Raw genomic sequence first — 21,178 nt, forward strand, 5'->3', positions numbered from 1 at the left:
ACGTTATCCCAAAATAGCATTGCTGTGTAGACGTACCCTATCTGAACTGGTCATCAGGCTCTAACACCAAGGGTGTGTCTAGACTACATGCCTCCGTCGATGAAGGCATGTAGATTAGCCAGATCGGCCGAGGGAAATGAAGCCGCGATTAAAATAATCGCGGCTTCATTTAAATTTAAATGGCTGCCCCGCTCTGCCGATCAGCTGTTTGTCGGCAGATCGGGGCAGTCTGGACGCGACGCGCCGACAAAGAAGCCTTTCTTGATCGGCACAGGTAAACCTGGTTTCACGAGGCATACCTGTGCCGATCAAGAAAGGCTTCTTTGTCGGCGCGGCGCGTCCAGACTGCCCCGATCTGCCGACAAACAGCTGATCGGCAGAGCGGGGCAGCCATTTAAATTTAAATGAAGCCGCGATTATTTTAATCGTGGCTTCATTTCCCTCTGCCGATCTGGCTAATCTACATGCCTCCGTCGACGGAGGCATGTAGTTGAGACGTACCCCTAGTGTAAGCATAGTCTGTCTGTCTGTCACACACACACACACACACACACACACACACACACACACACACACACACACTTTAGTATAAAGCTACAGGTTTTCAGCTGTCTTCATATCCAACTAGTGAAAATAGGACATTTAAGATTAATCCAAATTCTGAAATTAAATTCTGGTAGTGCCATTCGTGATGAAAACATTTCACATTTACAAATCCACATAAAGCAGGACAGTGAGGGATATGCCTGAATTTGGTTGGAAACATTCTTATTTTTATTATTTGGAGCACCCAAATTCCTTTAATTGTTATTGTTTTAAAACGGGATTCCTTAAAAGAGCATCTTTATAGCTCCACTGTCAGATCAATTCATTTTTTTCTCTGTTTGCTCTCGAGGAAACTTCTTTTATTACAATTACAGAAGAAGAAATGCACATGTGTGATAGCAATATTAATTATTGAAGACTTTTGATGCCAGCAGTGAAAATGTTCACCACAAAGTCAACTTTGCACATAACCGTGACTGTCCTGTGAAGGTCAGCTTTCAGATTAGTATGGTCACTATGAAAAGCATATGGCCTGTTTTCACACTAATAAAAATAGTAGTTTGTCAATTAATTATATGAGAGGAAGTTTTATATCCACACTACTCATATGTCGCAGATGTTAAGTCTTGAAGTATGCTTGCGTGGGAACCAGGAGCATATTCTGAAGTCAGTGACCATTTTATTTAATCTAAAGTGAATTTGATGCCAAGACAAATATTTTTGTAATTGTTTTTAACACAGATAGAAAATGTGGGGAGGTAAGAATCCTGGTTCCAACTGAGTCAATAGAAAAGCTCCAATTGACTACAAGATTTCATTAAACACATCACAAAAGGAGCCTGATTCTGCTGTTATTTACCTTGATGCAAATCAGAATTAACTCCACTGATATCAGAGGAGTTAACCCAGTGAAAAAAACAGAGAGTATCAGACCCCAAAACCACTACTTCTGGTAAGGCACAGAGAACATAATTTATGACTGATAACTCTGCAAACAAAGCAGCTCCTTACAATGACCAGTAAGCCCTGGAGTAATGGTGACATAACATGTGAATTTGCCAAAGGGACAGCTGTTTGTGATGCATGATATACGTCACAATTTCCATTTTGGTACAGTACTTTTTTTAAAAAAATGCAAATCACAGGAAAATTCTGTGTTGCAGTCTATGTTTTACAAGTAAAAGACATAGGTTGGGAATTTCAAAGCTGTCTAGCAGATTAAAATGAATGGAAGGTATGTGTCTACATACCCTAGACTGCTTTAAAATTCTCAGTCATATGCATGAGCTACCTGTACCAACCTGTACACATATAATAATATATAGTAAAGAATATGGCTTGGAGCAGAGCATGGGAGTTAGAAAGATCTAAGAGCATGAGCTTGATGCTTTTATTAGACAGGGCAAGTTAGGAATTGTAAAACCAATCTATACTTTGTGATCTAAGATAAGACCTGGAATTCAGTCAGGCACTGAGGAGGGAGGAAGCTTCTCCCCAGAGGGTGGTGGAAAAGGGCTGGGAAGAGACAGAAATAAAGATAAGTCACATTTGAATAACGGAATGAATTAAATCACATTGACAGACAGGGCTGGAGTAAACATGTGCATGTGGGTGGGAAATTCTGTACCTAACTAAGAAGTTGTGCAACAGTACACCAGGAGAAAATTATGTCTTGATATTAACAAATGCTGACCTGAGTTCAGTGAGGAGCACGAAGAGGAGTCAAGACTCGAGAATGGACCAGAGTTACTTGAGGAGGAGGAGCTGGTTTTAGAGGCCATGTCTATGCTACAGAGAAGAACAACGCTGCCACAGTCGATCTTCTGGGGGTTCGAATTCACAGGTGTAGTGAAGACCCATGAATTCAAACTGTGAGGGTGTGCCTGTCAGCACCAGTAGTCCTGTTCCTCAAGAGGAGTAAGGAAAGCTGATGGGAGTGTTTGCTCCCGTCGACCTCCCGCTCTGTGGACGGTGCAAAAACACGATTTGAGACATGTCAATGCCAGCTATGTAATCTTGTGTATCTTAAGTTGACTTTCTCCTTTAGTGTAGACCTGGCCACATAGAAATAATTTCTGTGCAAAAGAAATTAAAACAGACCAGAAACCATCAAGGCAATTCATTTTGGGAGAGGAGGAGAAGTATGCTAGCACCCCTCGCCTTCCCTCACAAAACCTCCAAAATAAAAAGCAAACAGAAATTTTCCTTCGTAAGAGGATCCAAACGTGATATGTTAGCTGGTAAGGGACAGAAAAGTTAAGATTTTTAAAAAAGATTTAGAAAATTGTTTATTAAAAGACAGAGATTAGTAGGCTGTTGCCCACCTTCTTTCTCTGCATTTTAATTAAGAGCTGATATTATAGGAGGATTGTCTTTTTTTCCCTAGAAATATTTACTCAAACATCTCAGTTTAAAAACTCAAACTGTTAATTTAAATAAACAAACAGATTCTAATGGGTTATATTAGCAATTATTAACTATAAAAGAATAAAACCAGAAACCATTGTAATCTATCAATTATTTAAAACATTGTAATCTGTCAAGGGTAGCAAAACAATTGTAGCAACACCCAGGTGTTTCATACCATGGTCATTTGTCACACGTACAGGATAGTTCATGTCACACATTGGCACGTTTGAAGGTTGAGAGGCATGGGGCAAAACATTATAGAATATCAAGGTTGTTTGTTAATTTTTTCCCTGATGAATCCATAAAACACCAGGAACTAGTAACAACAACGTGGGGGGAGGGGGAGAATCTGTCCTTAAGCAACAATAATTGGATTTGGGGTTCTCTCCAGCAGAAATTAGCATCCATGGCAGCTGGCCCATGGACCAGATGCTCTTGGACTTTCTGGGATTTTGGAAGGAGCCAAACAATGGCGACACGTGAATGCTAAGGCCAGCTATTGAGAGAGTGGTCATAAGAAAGCCATTCACTTTCACCAAGTGGATGGTGAGGCCAACAACAACCCCAGCAACTGGGGAATATATCCCTCCCTTCCTCAGCAATCTGGAATGGAAGAGCCCTCATCCCCCAAATGTTGATAATTGCTTATCCAAACAGCTAGTCAGGCCAGACCCTCTCCATCCATAAACCTGCAAGGGATGAGTTATTCCAAAAAGCAGGAGGAGTTAGCTCATTTAAAAGAGCTCACTCACATGGGAGTTACCTACTTCCCAAACAGCTGAGCTTTGCAACACCAAGGAATTTTCTTTCTGCAATAGGTCAGCTTGCCTCCAGAACTGTGCTGAGCAGCCAGCAGGCAAAGTCCAGGATGCCATGGAAAAGTCTGGCAGGGGAAAGCCTCCAGTATATTAATCAGAGTAAACAGAGAAGCCATGTTTAAATCTGGATGGAACTTTACAATTATTTATACATTTTCCTTTTTCTTTGGTGACCCCAACAAGTTCAGGAGATCACATACTCTCTGCACAATCTAGTTAAAACACCATGGGTTTATGTACATAAACCAAGAATGCAAAGTTTCAAAACCAATTTGAAAGCTGTGTACCAGTGGCACACATATGGGGGATGCTATAGAACAGTTTTAAAAGATAGATTTTAGTGCTTCTGACAAATCAGCAAAGAGATATAATGCCACAGAGCTAAGGAAGTCATATCCAAGTTATTAATACCATTACTATTTATTAATTGTATTATTGTATCATTTAGAGCCTAGTGTCAGCCTCTTTCCCCCATGCAAGCTGGTGTCCAAATACAGAATAAAAGAGCAGTTCCTGCCCCAAAGAGCATACAACCTAACACAAGAGATACATATAGAGGGGAGTACAAGGAAACAATGAGGCAATATGATCAGTGTGGTGCACTGGAGTCTCTGCACACTATTAGCTTAGCTGTTGTCAGAGTTTAAGTAGGTCTCATGACAAACGACTGGTAAGGAGGGTTTTGAAGGAGGATAATGATCTGGTTTCGCAAATGCTTACAGGGAGCTTTTCAGATCCTTAGTTGGTGTAAATCCACATAGCACCATTGACCTCACTGGAGCTGCACAAATTTACACTGGCTGAAGTTTTGGTGCAAGATATCCTCAATCAGCAGAGCCTCTGTAGCATTCTTGATTTTGTCTGCTAAAGAAAGTAGCAATCTCCCTCTTTTATTAGAGCTACTCTACCATTACTACTCATCTTCACCTTTTGCTTTATCCATTTGCCTGATCTGTTTCTGATGTGTGTCCCCTCCTAAAAATAATGCAGAGTATTAATCAGTACAAGTCAGTGTGTTACAAACTAGCTCCTTGATAAATTCCCACTCCAGTCCATATTCTTCCTGCTCTATGTTGTCATTTTTACTGTCATTTATTCTTCCTCTTCTACATCCTTGCATCCCATTAAAAAAGGAAGAGGACCATCTATATCAGGGTGAGCAGTAACAAGGTGGCGGTATGCCAGGGTTAATCCCTGGCAAGCCGCTGCTGTATTTACCTGCACTGCTGCAGATATAGGCGAGCACAGCTCCCATTGGGTGTGGATCATCATTCCCAGCCAACCGTCAAGGCAGGAAGTGGCGCAGACCAGGCCACCACTTCCCACACCTCCCATTGGCCAGGAACAGCTATCCATTGCCAACAGGAATTGCGCTCACCGGTACCTGCATTGTGCAGGTAAATGTAGTAGTTGGGGACCACCAGGAGCTAACCCTAGTGGACCCCATCTATCCTGTGAACCAGTATTTGCCCACCCCAATTTATGCAATCATACATAAATTGGATTAAGCCATAAAATATGTAGTGTTTGGTTTTTTGAATTTATGAGATACAACAATATGTGAAATAATGTTGGGGCACATTTTTGGTGAGTTATTTTCTGTGAAACCATTTCTCTTTTTGACAAGAACAAATGAAAAATCAAATTGAGGCCCTACCCTGATCCTACAACTGTCCACAAGGTGAGTGATCCTTCTACATAAACGGAGCCCCATCCATACGGATCCAACTGCAGGTTTGTGGTTTAACATGATTATTTTCAAATTAAAATGTAACAAACATTGAAATGAAAGAGATGTGCATATACAGGAATCTGTTTTAATAAATAGAGCAGGCACAGGATATTGGACTAAGCCTGTAAACACATATGAATAAAGTTAGTAATGAATATTAAACATTCACAGAACCAGACCTGAACATAGTTGTTTTGTTTCTAGTAACACAAAAACAACACTGTGCATTATATATGAAGGGGAAGAGTTTTAAGATGCTTAAAGGAGCCAGGAACACAAATCCCTCAGAAATAAAAGTAATAACTATTAATAATCAGTGAGGTTTGTTCTCTTCAATCCATTAGGCCTTTTAAAAATAGTATTTGGAGGTTTTTTAAATAACATTCAGAGGAAATTTTAAAACTCTGCTTTATTTTTCATTCTTAAATCTAATATTAAGTAGAACTTTCAGAAAGAACCTGATGTTTAATCATAATAGTTATGGACATCCACATAAATGTGTATTTAAAAAATCTGAATGCTTTGCTCAGAAGAAAAAAGCCTAGAATAACCGTATGTACCCCTTATAAAAAATCTGAGCATACAATCCAGACTTTGAAACTTACTACCATATTTGCTCTCTGTGCATTGCTTTTCATACCCCCAGAGCCAACTAAGATTCTCAAAAACTGACATGGGCGGCAGGAGGGGAAGCTCGAGATGTTTAACATTAAACATTTTAGCTCCAATTGTTGCTTATGGAGCTCAAAGGTAGAAAACTTGCAAGCATATAAAACAAGTGGAGGACAAATCAGATGAAAGGGAAGTCATAACACCAGAAAACAGGCAGCTGCAGGAACAGTTAAATGCATTCTGTTCAATGAGCACTGAAACATATGGAAAGAGACATCAGTGAGACACATTGCACAGAACAACAAAGACAGCAATATACTTTACAGGCTCAATATTTTTAAAATATTTTTAAAAACAGGTTATGATGCTTCAATTACTATTTCTTCCCTTTTCTTCATGGAGAAGTTTTTGATTAACTAGCTGCCTGTTAGGACTGATACCCAGTAAAACTGATTTACCTTAGTACACAGAGCCCCCAGGTCATTCCTAATTCAGTTGTTGCCCATGTAACTACCTGTAGCCAGCCAAAATTGCAGTGCATTTGTAAGCAATTTGATACATCAAAGCAGTTGCACAAATGACTCTGTTCTCTTTTCTATAAAAGGGTTTTTTTTCCTATCAGGGTTAATGAATTTCAAAACATATATGGTTATTTCTCAGGCATATTTGTATATATTTATGTTGCTTTCCCCAATACATGTTTAAACAAAGTATGCTGAGCCTGTGTGTACCTTAGTTCATTTGATTCTTTTTGTTCACTATAACACACTATTTACTATCTTATCTTTCTAAGAAGAAGCTGGAATTATCTTTCATTATTGACAGTTTCTGGCCATAGACAATTCTAAAACATATACATGTTTGGGGGGGGGGGGGGGGGAGGGGGAGGCTGTTCTTCCAATGCATATGGAAACTTGTACTCAGAGGTGGTAGAAAATTCCATCCCTGCCTAAAGTCTATGTGCTTAATAAATTAAAGTTCATTTAATTAAACTTCTAAGTAGAAATTAACCTTGAGAAACAGAAGACTAACACCTCAGCACACTTTCTAATAAGGAGAGTAATACTTTAATTGCTAATAAAAGGCACTGAAAGTTAAGCTAAGCTTCAGTCCACTTTCAAGGCTGATTTTAGCTTTCACTTTAAGACACAGAAATTGCTCCTTTGTGTGACCTTACCACTGTTTGTTGCAATATGTTCCTATAAAGATACCAAATAGAAAGGTGTCACTGTCTGCAGAACCCAGTGTTTTTCTTTGTTGACAAACTTGACAACACAGATAACAGAAGAACCCTGAAACATCAGATAATTTAAAAAAAATTGTAATGTCATAAAAAGCTTCCCAGTTTCCCTGCAAAGCTATGCCACTAACTGCCCTCTCCACTCACCTCATTCAGTTTTAGGCTTTTCACAGCTATTGTCCTTTTTAAACTGCAATTCAAGATTTGTTATTCCCTGTGCAAAAGAATCCATTTTACCCAACTGGAATTCTCACCTTCTAACTGTTGATTAATATGGCTTTAAAGGAATTCTCATATTTTTGTTGGTAACTGCTTACTTGGTTTGAAATGTGATGTACTTGTTGGTGGTGCTGCCCCAGAGGGACTGCAGTGAGACAGACTTACTCAAGCTTCACTAGAACACAGAAATGAAAATCAATAAACAATTTGAACTTCTCAGAAGAGAATTTTTCTCCTCTAATGAATATACAAGCTTGGTTACAGCTTAATTTAAAGACTGAATTTAGTGTGTGTTTTTTCCCTGCACCATAAGCATGACAAACATAAGCTTCAAGTGACATGTCCCAGAGGGAGACATCATTGGGAAAAAAATAGCAAAACAAACAAAAACAACCACCCCACAATAGTGAGCTAAAAAAAGTAGCAGCTGTTGTGACAAAACAGGTCTACTAAGTGTGTGGCTCTGCACAAACTTTTCAATTGTAGAGGGCCAAAGTCCTTATTTCATTATGTACTAGAAAGTAATTTAAACAAACTGGATCTGGATTTAAATTATTCCCAAAATGGAGCATATCTGGATTGGGGATTTGTTTGTCTGTTTTTGTGGACTCATCTCAGATACGTTCTCATGGTCCTATCAGCACATTTACTTTCAAAAAGAACAATTTCAATAATGCAACTTCAGCAGAACTATTCACATGCATTAGGTTAAGGATGCACAGCAAGTTTTGCAGTATTTGGTGACTTACTTAAAACAAATCTAAGTTTTTTTGCCCCGTATATGAAAATCACTTAATGAACATTACAATGATCTGATCATCAGAGTGGTTTCTATTTTCAACTTTTCAAGAGGAATTAAATAACCAGTCTATGTCACTGGAAAGCTCTTCTTATCAAAGCAAATATTTGAAAATTGCCAACACATTTGTGGAAAGAGTTTTATTGTTTGCCTCTTCCAGAAATAGTTTAAGCCCCAATTCAGTTAAACACTTAAGTGGATGCTTAATATTAAGATCATGCTTAATTCCCACTGAAATCAACTTAAGCACACACTTAAGTCCTTTGCTGAAGTGGGCATTTAGATCTTGTGTACACAGAATCTGGATTTGAAATAACTAAACTGATTGTAATATACAACTTTAGTGACTGCAGTGCAACTCCGTTGGGTGGGTGCTCTGATTGGAGATGAAGAGTGACCTATTTCAATATGAATTTACTTTAAAAATGTAATAAAATATGATACTCAATTTGAAATCAGAGTGGACACATACCGAAATATTCGTAGGTGTGAATTACAACCAATTCAGCTATTTTTCTTCCAGGCACCATGTAGACAAGCCCCTAGAGAGCAACTGGAGGATACATCCATAAGAATAATAAAGCTCTGGGATACAAAGTGGAATGATGTTTCAAACCATTTAGGAGCACATTTTTATTGTAATACCTCCCTCCCCTTACAGTTCTGTAGCCCAGGCATACTTTTTCATGTTTATAATCTCACCACCCCACTCAAAGCCTTTGCATTTAAACTACAATTATTCTTTTGTCTGTTGGGAACCCAGTGCAAAGATGATGTCCTGTGTGCAAGAGGCAAGCTAGCTGAATATTAATTAATGAATGCTACTTAATATGCAGAAGAAGAGGAGCAACAATCAGTCGTGAGCCCTTACATATTAACTGGCAGATCATTGTTATTCCAGGAGGTATCGTAAGGCCAAATGCAGGTTACAACTAGTTTAGAAAATCTCTTTAATTAAGAAACATGAAAGTTTAAGTCTCTCACTATAAATATCTTATTGTGAATATAAAAGACACCATTAAATGGTGTGATGGTATAGAGCACTTTAATGCACTCAGAGGTGATGAATTGGATTTAAGGCTATTAATCTCTTAGAGATGGGAAGCAACAAACAATGGAAAAATGCAAGTTTTCAGTATTTAAAAAAAAAGTGTAATTGTTCACATGCAAGAGTACTAGCGGGCAAAAAATAATAATAAAATAAAATAAATAAATAAATAAATAAATAAAGGCCAAATAAAAAGGGCTGGTGGACTGTACATAATAATCATGGAATTACTCATACTGCTTTGTTCCCTTGAACAGCCTTTATTGTGGCGATCAATCTAATCTAATTATGTATCTATTTCTCCAATGTGCTAGTACTTTTGTCTTGCTAAATTAGCAGATCCACCTCTCCGTATGCATATAGCACTAACTAGGCATTTTACAAATAGGTATAAAGATAAGGGGCAACATTTTTAAAGACACTTATGTACTTAAAGATACAGATAGGCAGCCAATGGGATTTTCTGAACAGAACACCTATCTCCTAAGCTATGTCTACACTACAGGGTTTTTGCGCAAAAATCCACGGAGCATCTACACTTCAAGTGCATTTTTGTGCAAGAAAATCTACAGTCAATTGGCAGAACAGAGGGCTTTTTGCGGTGTAGGTAAACCTCCTTCTATGAGGCATAACTGCTTTTTGTGCAAGAGTTCTTGCGCGAAAAGGTGTGTGTGGATGCTCTGCAGGGGTTTCTTGTGCAAAAAGAGGCTATCACAGGTTCTCTGATGTTCTAAAAGGACAGGTGCTCTGATGGACATTCTGTTAATGGCAATCAGAATTTTCTTGTGCAAGAGCGTCCATGCAGTGTGGACGCTTTTTTGCGCAAAAGCACATCGCTTTTGTGATGTGCTTTTGAGGTGTGGACATGCTTTTGCACAAGAAGTTTTTGCACAAGAACTCTTCCGCAAAAGGCTTCTTGTGCAAAAACCCTGCAGTGTAGACAAAACCCTATTAATTTTGATGGGCATTAGTTAGCCAAGGTACTTAAGGCATTTATGAATCTCTTACTGGGTTCCCATCAAGAACAGGTTGAATCTCCCAAATCCAGGACCTGGTCCATCAACATCCATGGTTCAGCAGAGCCAAAGAGTCCCAGAGATGGGAGTGGGAGCCAGCTGAGAGAACATGGGGCTGGGGTGCCCTGGCTGGGCCAGTAGCAGTTAGACCAGGTGGTGGCTGGGGAGCTCCCACTCAAGCCAAGGAACCCCTGCCATCAGCTGGGCCAGGCACTCAGGGAATCCCGGCCCTACCTAGGACACCCCAGCTTCAGCAGGGCTTCCAATGGCAGGCACCCATCCCCCTCAATGGCAGCAGGGCTGGTGGTTATCAAGGGGCCCTGCCTGGGAACTCCAGGATAACCCTGATGGCAGTGTGGCCAGATTGAGCAGCCCAATTGTGGAATCTGTGGCTGAAGCAAGGCTGGCAGAGGCAGGTGGCTCTGGCTAGGGAACCTCAGGGACTTCCCAGTGTCAGCAGGGCTGGCAGTGATGAAGTTCCCAGCTGCGGAACCCCCTGTGGCACGGGGGCTTTCTTGAGCTTTCTGTGCTGTCTCCGCAGTGGGAGAGTCATGGGAGCAAATGCTTTAATTGGCTTCCTTTACTCATCGTGAGGAGCAGGAGTACTGGCGCCAACAGGGGTGCCTTCTGAGTTTGATTTAGCGGGTCATTACTAGACTTGCTAAATCAAACTCCAGAAGATGGATCACAGCAGCGTCAATCTTCCCTGTAGCAAAGACATGGCCTTAAGAATTCTTCAATTGACCTAGAAGCACCTACCCTAGGGCTTAGATTGTCATAATTATGTTTCTCTGTAAATTTTTCACACTCCTCATCAATGTACCTAGCTTGACCTAAATTTAAATTGTAGACCAGGCCTAAAGCTTTATTACTTTTATATAACTCTCTTTCTCTGGCCTAGTGATTATTCGCCATCATCATGAATGACTATGAATTAACAGTATGAATGACATTTAATAGTCATTGGGCCAGGGAAAGAAATTGAGAAGGATTACACAGCCTGGGAGTTAGGACACTCATGTAGGATCTGAGCAACTCACATTCAAGTTCCTGCTCCAAAGTGAAACAGTTTCAAAAAGAGAGGGCAAGAAAGCCTCCCAACCAAAATAGCCTTGAGATGTGCAAGTCCTGGGTTCAATTCCGCCCCTCTGCCTAATATGGGGATGGGATTTGAGTTTGGGTCTCTCTCATTTCAGTCCCATTCCAGGGCTAAAGTTTCGAAGGGAAGCAGCACTTCCTCCTCCTCCTCTCCTGTCTATTTCATGACTCCTTTTCCAGTTGTGCTGGAACACTTTTAATAGCAAGGGTGCTGAAAGTCCCTTACTCCTGTCATCCTATCTCCAGGTATAGGGGAATCAAACAGGGTAAGGGGGCCAGGGCTGGGACCATAGCGGGACTGGGACCAGGAGTGGAACCCCAGACATGTGGCTGGCAGCTGGGACCCTGGGCACAGGGCTTGGACCGCACAGGAGTGGCGTAGAGTCCTGCATGAAGCTATCCAGAATGACTCCAAGATCTCTCTCTTGAGTGGTAACAGCTAATTTTGTCCCCATCATTTGGTACGTATAGTTGGGGTTATGTTTTTCAATGTGCATTACTTTGCAGAACAGAGACCAATTTTGAAACTCATTTGCCATTTTGTTGCCCCGTCACCTAGTTTGGTGAGATCTTTTTGAAGCTCTTCACAGTCTGCTTTGGACTTAACTATCTTGAGCAGTTTAGAATCATCCATAAATTTTGCCACTTCACTCTTTACCCCATTCTCCAGATCACTTATGAATATGTTGAATTGGATTGGTCCCGGTACAGACCCCTGTGAGACACCACTAGTTACCTCTCTCCAGTCTGAAAATTTATTCTGACCCTTTGTTTCCTGTCTTTTAACCAGTTATCAGTCCATGGGAGGACTTTCTCTTTTATCCCATGGGAGGTATTTTGCCTTTGGGGAGGGTCCTTGTTAAAGGCTTTATGGAAATCTAAGTACACTATATCCACTGGTGCAATTAGTAATTGTCAGCTTTATGGCACCAGCCCATATTTCAATTGAAGCTGTAATCTGATGGCTCTTCAATGACGTGAATTTGGCTGCCTTACTCCAGTTATTAGTGGACAGCCCACATCACAAAGAGCATCAGCTCACTGCCAGTGTCAGAACATAGACCAATGACTCAATGGGCATGCTGAGTCTCTTCTTATCCTTCAAAGTAAAGACTCCTAGTCAGAGAGGAGGCACACTAAGGAATCAGCTTAAGGAACCTTGCATTACCAACAGCCAGTGTTCCCTGTAAGCTATGCGCTTGTGCAGCAATTCAAGAGAGATTAAAATGCTGCATAGCTGAGTAGTAGAATGCCCACAGTTAGTTTTTTTTATTTCAGTTGGTGATGCGCATCCACACATTCCTCGGTGCACATAAAATTTATTCCACACGTGGATGGAAAAAAATTCCACAAATGGATGGAAAAGATTATACCACAAACCATACTGGAAACTGTTCTTTAGAAGAAAAGCATGTATTGCTTTACAAATACAGATTGCCTGAAAAATAACTATGATTGAGGGAGGGAGATAGATAGATAGATAGATAGATAGATAGATAGATAGATAGATAGATAGATAGATAGATAGATAGATAGATAGATAGATAGATAGAACGAACTTCAGTCTCCATGGCTGTCAAATACACCTTTCAGAAACGCCACATTCATACCTTTTAAAGTTATTTTAAAAAGCAAGAAATCTTACCCTTTATTTTTGAACAGCCAGAGTCATACATTGCTTACTTTTTCTAGGCCTTATCTTTTCCACCGTATGATGTGCATCTCCAGGCTTATGGTGGGTACCAGCACTTGGTTAAAAGGGCATCACAACACAGTCACCTACTAAAGAATCCTAACATAACCAGTAATAAAAGTATTAATAGCAATATAATAACCTCAGGTTCAGTCTTTTAATGGAAAGAGTTATATACTATTTACTAAATAACCTTAATTTGCTGTCTGAATTGAAGTAATTGATTAGTTAATTCAATGCTTAGCACTGTTTGTTGCCTTGGAATAACATCACTGAAATTTAAGTTAGAGAATTTTGTAAACAGGAGAAAGAAGAGAAAATAGACTCTGTGAAAGTAAGGCCATATGCATTAGTATCTGCTATAAAAAGTCCCTTCACTCTCCACTGCCCCCCAAAAAAACATACTAAGGATGCTAAAAAGATCCAGACTGTAAGAAAACATCTCCCTTTATATTAATTTTTTTAGCTCCACATGTAAATTCTTCCTTTATCTTATTTTTGATATCCCAGATCCTAATCCTTTTGAAAACTCTTCAAGATCAGAATCTCAGCCACTCGTAGAAAAAGGAACAAAGTTATAATAGAGTAATAAGAGCAGAAAAGGAGAAGAAAAGAGAATTTTTAAAAAAAATAATAAAAGGACTAAATAAACCAATAAGCCAAAATTACCATACTGATATTCATAGAGAATGCTCTATTTTTATTGTTACTTTCCAGATTAATTTTAAGCAAAATGTCTTATGTGCACAAACACAATATATATGCCTCAGATAATCACAGGAATCACTATTTATTCACATTATGTGTCCTGAAATTAGACATAATGCCTGAAAAAAAATCCAAGATACATTTAGGGGTTTCTATTTAAAAAAATAATCCACCACAAAGGGAATAAAGAATATCTTTACCCAAATTAATGGTGAATTATTTTGTCATGAGAATAGGAGTTTATATTCATTTAAATGAAAGCACATAAATTGTTCTTGACAAGAAAAACAAAGCTAGCCTAAGGCAGTATTTTCATTATAGAAAAAGGCACATGTCCATGAATATCTAGTATAATATTAACAAAAACTGTTCAATTAGCTATGCATGTGCCATTGTTATGAATATTTATTTGCATCGTAGCTAAGTAACACTGATACCTTTTATTCAGAGGTGCTAGAGACTCCAAATGAAGTGAACATTACTCCAGTGTTCTGCAGGGAGCTCTAGGTCAGAAAACTGACACAATGGCTAGGTCTAAAACTTCTCCAAAGGAATGGTCAGTCCCTGTGTTTCTTAAGAGACCCCCTTCACTGTGACTTTTTTTTTCCTATTGAAGACTACTTGAGCAAGATTGTATGTATATTTAGCAGTGACTTAAAATTTCTTACAGGCACTGTCCTATTGCAATCCAGGTCCCTGCCGCTCTTTCAGTAGCTCCCTGCTGGCTTTTCCTGCAGCGTAGCTAGTTCTTGCCGGAGCTTGGGCACTAGGGTGCACCCCCTTTCTTTCACCTCTGTGTATAGCTGGTATCCCATGCTAAGGTAGTTCTGATCCAATTTAGAGTAGTTGCTGATCCAATTTTCTCTTGAAATAAAATAAGTTATGTAAGAGAAAGGGTAATATCTGAAACAAAATACAGGACTATGTAGCACTTTAAAGACTAACAAGATGGTTTATAACCATCTTGTTAGTCTTTAAAGTGCTACATAGTCCTGTATTTTGTTTCAGCTATCCTAGACTAACAGGGCTACATTTCTATCACTGTTCGGTAATATCTGAGGTTGTTTAAATTCTCTTCAGCTATTATTGGATCCCTGTTACATTTGTTTTCCATAAATGTTCTAGCAAACTAATAAACTGACAGGATAGTTTGACAAAATTGGTGAATTTTAAGTAGATAGCATAGATTATCCATAGATAATTAATTTTGAATCAGTAGTCATATTTACGAAATAAACCTCATTCTAAATAATGTCCATCCAGTCAAGGAAAACTAAAATGATCAAGTAACCTATATGTCAACTCAAAACAGTTTGAATTCTGAATATTAATATTTGCAATGAACTGCTTCAGGAAAATCTACAGATTCCTGGAAATCATGTGATTAACTATATCTACTGTTGGTAGCCCATAATGGGTTGTGTCTTTGCAGGGCTCAGAGCCCAAGAATCATTTGCAGAACTTACTGTGTCAATAATTTCAAACAACAAGTAAATATTTGTATATTTCAGTCTAGTCATAGACAATTCAAGACCAGAAAAAGGCAAAATTAACTGAATGAAGTCTTTGTTATGAATAATTCACCAGCTACATTTCTGAATTTCTAGAGGGAAAAAAGGGCTCTTTAACAAAGTGTGTCAGATCCAATTATACATATATTTAAAAATTACCATCATAATTTTGTCCTCATTCATATCTGTGTTAGGGTCTGATCTGAAGTTAACAGAGATCTTTCCACTGACTTCAGTGGGCTTTGGATCAGGCAGCTGAATCAGGACTAACAGAATCAGCCCCTATGTTACCTTTTTTTTCTTCTCCTCAAGTATGAAAAACTCTATCAAGTACATTTTAGAACTTGACACTCTTATTCTTCACTGGGTTTCGTAATACAGATCTAGAACATAACTAAGTCTCAGCAGCCTCAAAGGGATACATCTTGATATATCTATGAATAAAGAGCACCTCAAGATTGCATTCAGCTTCAAATTTTATATTGAGAAATCAAGCCAAATTTTAGAGGGGAGCATAAATAGTGGGTTATGTTACACAGCAGTAAGCAGATTTAAGTTTAGTTTTAAATAAAGCAGTTACACAGCAGTAAGCAGATTTAAGTTTAGTTTTAAATAAAGGCTTCGGTCTTTCAGGGATGTGTGCAGGTAGGTGTCTGTACCAACATGGATCTCGGTTGACTTCTAGTGAACGTTCTGCAGAGATCTCTCCTGGATTTCATTTTGCAGGATCATTTTGCCTAAAGTAGGAGGGACATATTTTGTCTATTCTTGCTAGGGCTTTTTTATACTGTCCTTGTAAGTAACATTTTGTCCTGCTAGTATCTAGTGTGTTAGGTATCAGGAAATTGAGAAACAAAGAGAAATATTGCAATGAGAGGGATTGAAAAAAAAGGATCATTAGATTTTAAGACGAATAATCAGGGACATTCTAAAAAATATGTTATACCTGATAATTTGGAAAAGCAACCAAAAGATGAATTTAAGGACCAAGAAACTCTTAGATTAAAATCCCAACAAAACCACATTCTGGGGAACACTGTCATATTCAAACTTCAGGCTAATTACTTAAACTATTACAACCTGTGTTACTCCCAAACGTGTCAGTGTACCATAGCAAATGGACAGGATACCACTTCCATTCACAAAAAGATGATAGTAATTGTAAGTAATATGAGTTATGTTCTGGTAGCAGGATAAGAAGAGAAACAAAGTGATTTGGTTTGCAATTCTTTTGAAGAACACTCACAGTTTATGAGAGAAACAAATGAAAACCAAGAAAAAACCTGTTAGCATTATGTTAACATTTAAAAAAAATTCTAGTCAAACTAAACTTCTGCCACCCAAACAATTCAAGTTCAGAATGACTCAGGCTATGTCTACACTGTAGGGAAAAGTCAGAAAAAGATACGCAAATTGTGAACCACAATGTGTGTATCTTTTTCTGCTTTTCTTCTGAAAGAGGCTTTTCCAACATTGGTCCATCTCCACGGGGCCAAATGTCAGAAAAAAACCCTCTTTCGGAACATCCCTTCTTCCTCATAGAACGAGGTTTACAGGGATTCTGAAAAAATGCACCCGCTTTTCCAAAAACTTTTTTTGGAAAAGCAGACACATTCCATGGATGCAGCAGAGCTTTTCTGGGATCATGCTGATATAGCTCTACAGTGTAGACATAGCCCAAGTCTGGTTCTAGATCGAATTTTGGGAAATTTCAAGGGAGTATGGATCTGAGGTTTTGATACACAAACAGCATAGAAGGGAGCACTACCATGAGACCTGGGGTTATGAAAGCCCCGGGATATATATTATTCCTCTCTAAAGTCTAACACTCGTTTGTGAAAGGGGGAGAGACTCTGGCTTAGACAGAGGGATTTTTTTTTGCAATGCGGCTGCAAGCGTTATCAGCAGTATAAGATCTCAAAACTTTCCTTTTGTGAGGGTTTAAGACCTAATTATATATTTATATAAAAAAGAGCTGAGTTGGTAAAGAATAGGTTTAACCTAGGCTCTGTTCAGTTAGCAGCTCTGAAACATCTTGAAGACATGGTCTCTTGTCTTTGTATAACTGAAGCTGTGTTGTCTTATTACTTTGGTTGTGTTTTTTCCTTAGATTATCAATATCTCTGGATAGCTATTTTTATAAACAATGGTTAGAGAGATTATTAATTCTTTTTTGTCTGCAGTCTTCCACATTGATTCACTCACCCAGGGATAGCCACCTGTGAAATCTGAATCCCGATCTCTATTTTGGCAAAATTCCTACCAAAACTTTAAGATGTGTTAAAATCTAGCTTGGGGATGACACCTGATAAAAACAACACTGTTTAAAAAGCATGCCAAATCTTTGTTCTTATCATATAACTGACAGAGGGCATGGAAAATGGGATGGACAGACACACTAACAAGATTCAGTGGCAAGGAAAGCTTCCACAGTCCAAAACTCTGACAGCTGAAACTCCGACCGTATTTAAATGTTTACAGGCTGCAGACTAAAAAAGCATGAGTGGGAGGGGATTAGGACTGACTCTCCATTACAGTGTTTTGCAAGACCCCCATGAGTCAACTTGGAAGTTTTTTCTTATTTCGTCTTAATAGTGTTGCAAGACAACTACTCACCAGATAACACAGAGCTTCATAAGCATCTTGTAAAATCCCAGAGCCCTGTGGTGTGGGCTCACAGTATAGCAGCACCCAGTTTCAAAGGCTGTTGGAAAACTGCATACAGTAATTCAGTATCTTCAAAGGAAGACAATGCTTGGCTGAGAGAGAAAATTCTAATGCTTCTAGTCATCAGCACGGAGAAAATATATTTGTATAAAGAAAACAAATTCTGGTAAGAAAAATTAAGTTTGGTTATATTACATGTCAGAATCAAAGATCGCAACAATTTGGATATTTAAGACAGCAGTCTGATTGTTTTTTAAATTCTGCTCACATGTAAGAAATCTTTAATCTGATATAACTTCATAGCCAGTGTCATTTTTTCTTGGCTAGATGTATGGAGGTAGATGTGGTAACTCAATGGCAGCAAGCCAGGCTGTCAAATGGAGCAACTATGGCCACTAAAATTCAGATTATGGCACTTAGGAGTCTTTCATTTTCATTAGATGAGGAAAAACATTTTCAAAAGTGCCTAAGTGATTTAGAGGCTTGAGCCCCATTTTAAAAAGTGGCATAGGCACATCAGAGCCTAAAACTCATTGGAAAAAAATCAGTAAGGTATAGACTTGTAAATGCCTACGCCACTTTTAAAAATAGAATATAGGAGTTAATTCACTCAAGCTCTTTTGAAAAATCTACGTGTGCTTTGAGGCGTTACTGAGTTATTCCATCCCCCTTTCAAAATGTAATATTAAGAACACCTGTAAGTGCATTTAGTTACAGTTTAACATCACGTTGAGAGGCAAGGCAATTTGACTGGATTCTGTTTCCCTAAGAACCTGAACATTCAAATACTTTGAATAGTTGATGGGGGCGGGAGAAGGGGATGAAATTGTGGTGATAAAATCTCCAAGATGACAAACCCGTGTCAGCTAAGTTCATCTAAATCTATTACTTTTTTAGCCTTTTTTTCCGATATGGCTCAAGCCTGATCATTCCAGTTTGAAAAACAAAAAGCTTTCCAATCTCTCAGCAGGACAGAAATTATGGAATATATTTACATCCTATTCAAATACAGAGAAGGGGAGCTTATAGAAATATATAGGCCCATCAATCCCGTACAACCTTCATCTCAGACTTAAACGAGAGGTAATCAGTTCCATAGTGCCATAAGACCCACTTTTTTTTTCCCCAAAGGGAGACGAGAACAAACAATTGTTTGGACTAGAACAATAGTATTAATAAACATGAGAATGCAACAGCTAGTGTTATTCTACAGAAATGAATGAATAAATAAATAGACTATAAGCACTTTATTCTTCTCACATAATTTCTTCTCAGTGACATTATTGAACAGGCTGTTGAAAACAAACATCGTTAAATGAGAAAAGAAGAGCAGGAGCCTGCCTAATTCCCCACTGCAACATTTTCCAATGACGAATGCTCCCTAAATGGATTTAGCTTTTTGAAAAGAAGTCAGAGAGAAATTTGATGTGGCCCCCTGACCCCTGGTAAGCACATGTATCTTCACCTGTCACATAACACACTGGCACTTGCTTACTTTTCAGCAAAGACTATTGATTTTGCTTATTGGCTGCAGGCTAGTCCATAAAGAACAAATTACAAAGTCAGAGGTCTACAGTTAGCAATTGCTTGCATGATAACAGGGAACGCAGCACTATTCCCACAACACAGTATTAACATTCTCAGAAATGTGGGCAAACCCAAGACATGCACTTCTGAGGTAAAGTTCTCTGTATTTTCAAAGATGAAGCATGGAATACATCTCATAGTCTCACCAATGGTCTAAAACTGCCGGGGTTGTCCCTTGTGTCTAATCTACAGTCCTGAGTTTAAACCAATTGTTTAAGAAGAACAAAGATATAGGCTTTTAAAGGGAGAGAGGTAGTATAGTTATATTCCACTTTCAAAAAAACAAGATTTTTACAAAATTGAATTATGTTAGAAATGATTTTACAATTAAAGTCAGTAGGTACACTTTTTAAACATTTAAACATAGATGTACTGTGCTAGTTCATGGGAATCACAAAGAGACTAGTTTATTTTATTATCCAAGATGAGGCAAAGAATTAAAATCATGAAAAGTCAAAATAGGTTGATGGGCCTTTTAAAACCTAGCCTCATTTTTTGGTATCTTCAATGCACAGGTATAAATGACCACAAACCCAGCTGATGTCAAGCAGATATTTAGGAACCTCAATGTTCAATTCCTCTCTCTGTACCAAGATTGTGTACTGAGAAAGGGATACTGAAATGGGAGCTCCATTCAAATTTTGATTTTTAACATACTCTCATTTGTAATATTCTCGCTATATCATTTTAATCTCAGAATATCCCTTTAACAACATTATGAAACAGCGTGAGCAGGTAAAAGTTAGTCTGAACATGTTCGCTGTTTGGTGTACTTAGTGCCTGTCACAGTTATAATTACCGGTAGGCATTTGCCATAAAAAAAATTAAAATGTTAATTCAACGAGATCGGCATTCCAGTTACGTTTCTTAAACAGCCAACTACAGGCCAAAAGTTCAAGGGTAGGGTTTACAAAAGCATTCAACTTTAACCTACTAAGCAGAGCACTGGACTGGGCCTGAGGAGACCTCTGTGCTATTACTGGCTCTGCTCAAATGACCTGGGACAAGTCATTTTGTAACCTGCACACCTAGCATGATTCACTGTCTCATGTAATGACACTTAGACCACTTACAGCAACAGATAAGATCAAGGGAGCCAAGGCTGCAAACCAGCTGGCTTTCAGCTCAAATGGTAGAGGCTCCCACACTAAGCTCCAGAGGTCCCAGGTTCAACTCCACCTGGTGGCAGTTAAAATTTTACCACTCCCTGTCTTGGTTTCCCACCTGCAAAACAGGAAGAATGACATGGATAGGGTGACCATTCATCCTGATTTTACTGAGACTGCCCCATATTTAAACTGTCTTCCAGGCATCCTGACTTTTTTTTTTAAGGGGGCAAAATGCCTTGTATTTGTATGCTCTGGACTGGTCCTTGAATTCTCCAATCAACACAGCTGCAGCGATCTCCTATTCGTGGCTGGCAGTAAAGCAGGCGCCAGCACGTGGTGTCTGGAGACAGGCAGGGTGACATGGGA

The 21,178-nt window shown here is 38.8% G+C and overlaps 1 long non-coding RNA gene across 1 annotated transcript; it reads left to right on the forward strand.

Annotated features, from left to right (window-relative positions):
* The first annotated feature begins 4,907 nt into the window (after positions 1-4,907).
* Positions 4,908-20,929, forward strand: LOC142828024 (uncharacterized). Its single transcript, XR_012902932.1, has 3 exons — positions 4,908-5,507; positions 18,045-18,282; positions 19,392-20,929. It is a non-coding gene; the product is annotated as an uncharacterized LOC142828024 (long non-coding RNA).
* The last annotated feature ends 249 nt before the right edge of the window (positions 20,930-21,178 follow it).

Source organism: Pelodiscus sinensis, chromosome 3 (genome assembly GCF_049634645.1).
Source record: "Pelodiscus sinensis isolate JC-2024 chromosome 3, ASM4963464v1, whole genome shotgun sequence".
Taxonomy (NCBI): domain Eukaryota; kingdom Metazoa; phylum Chordata; order Testudines; family Trionychidae; genus Pelodiscus; species Pelodiscus sinensis.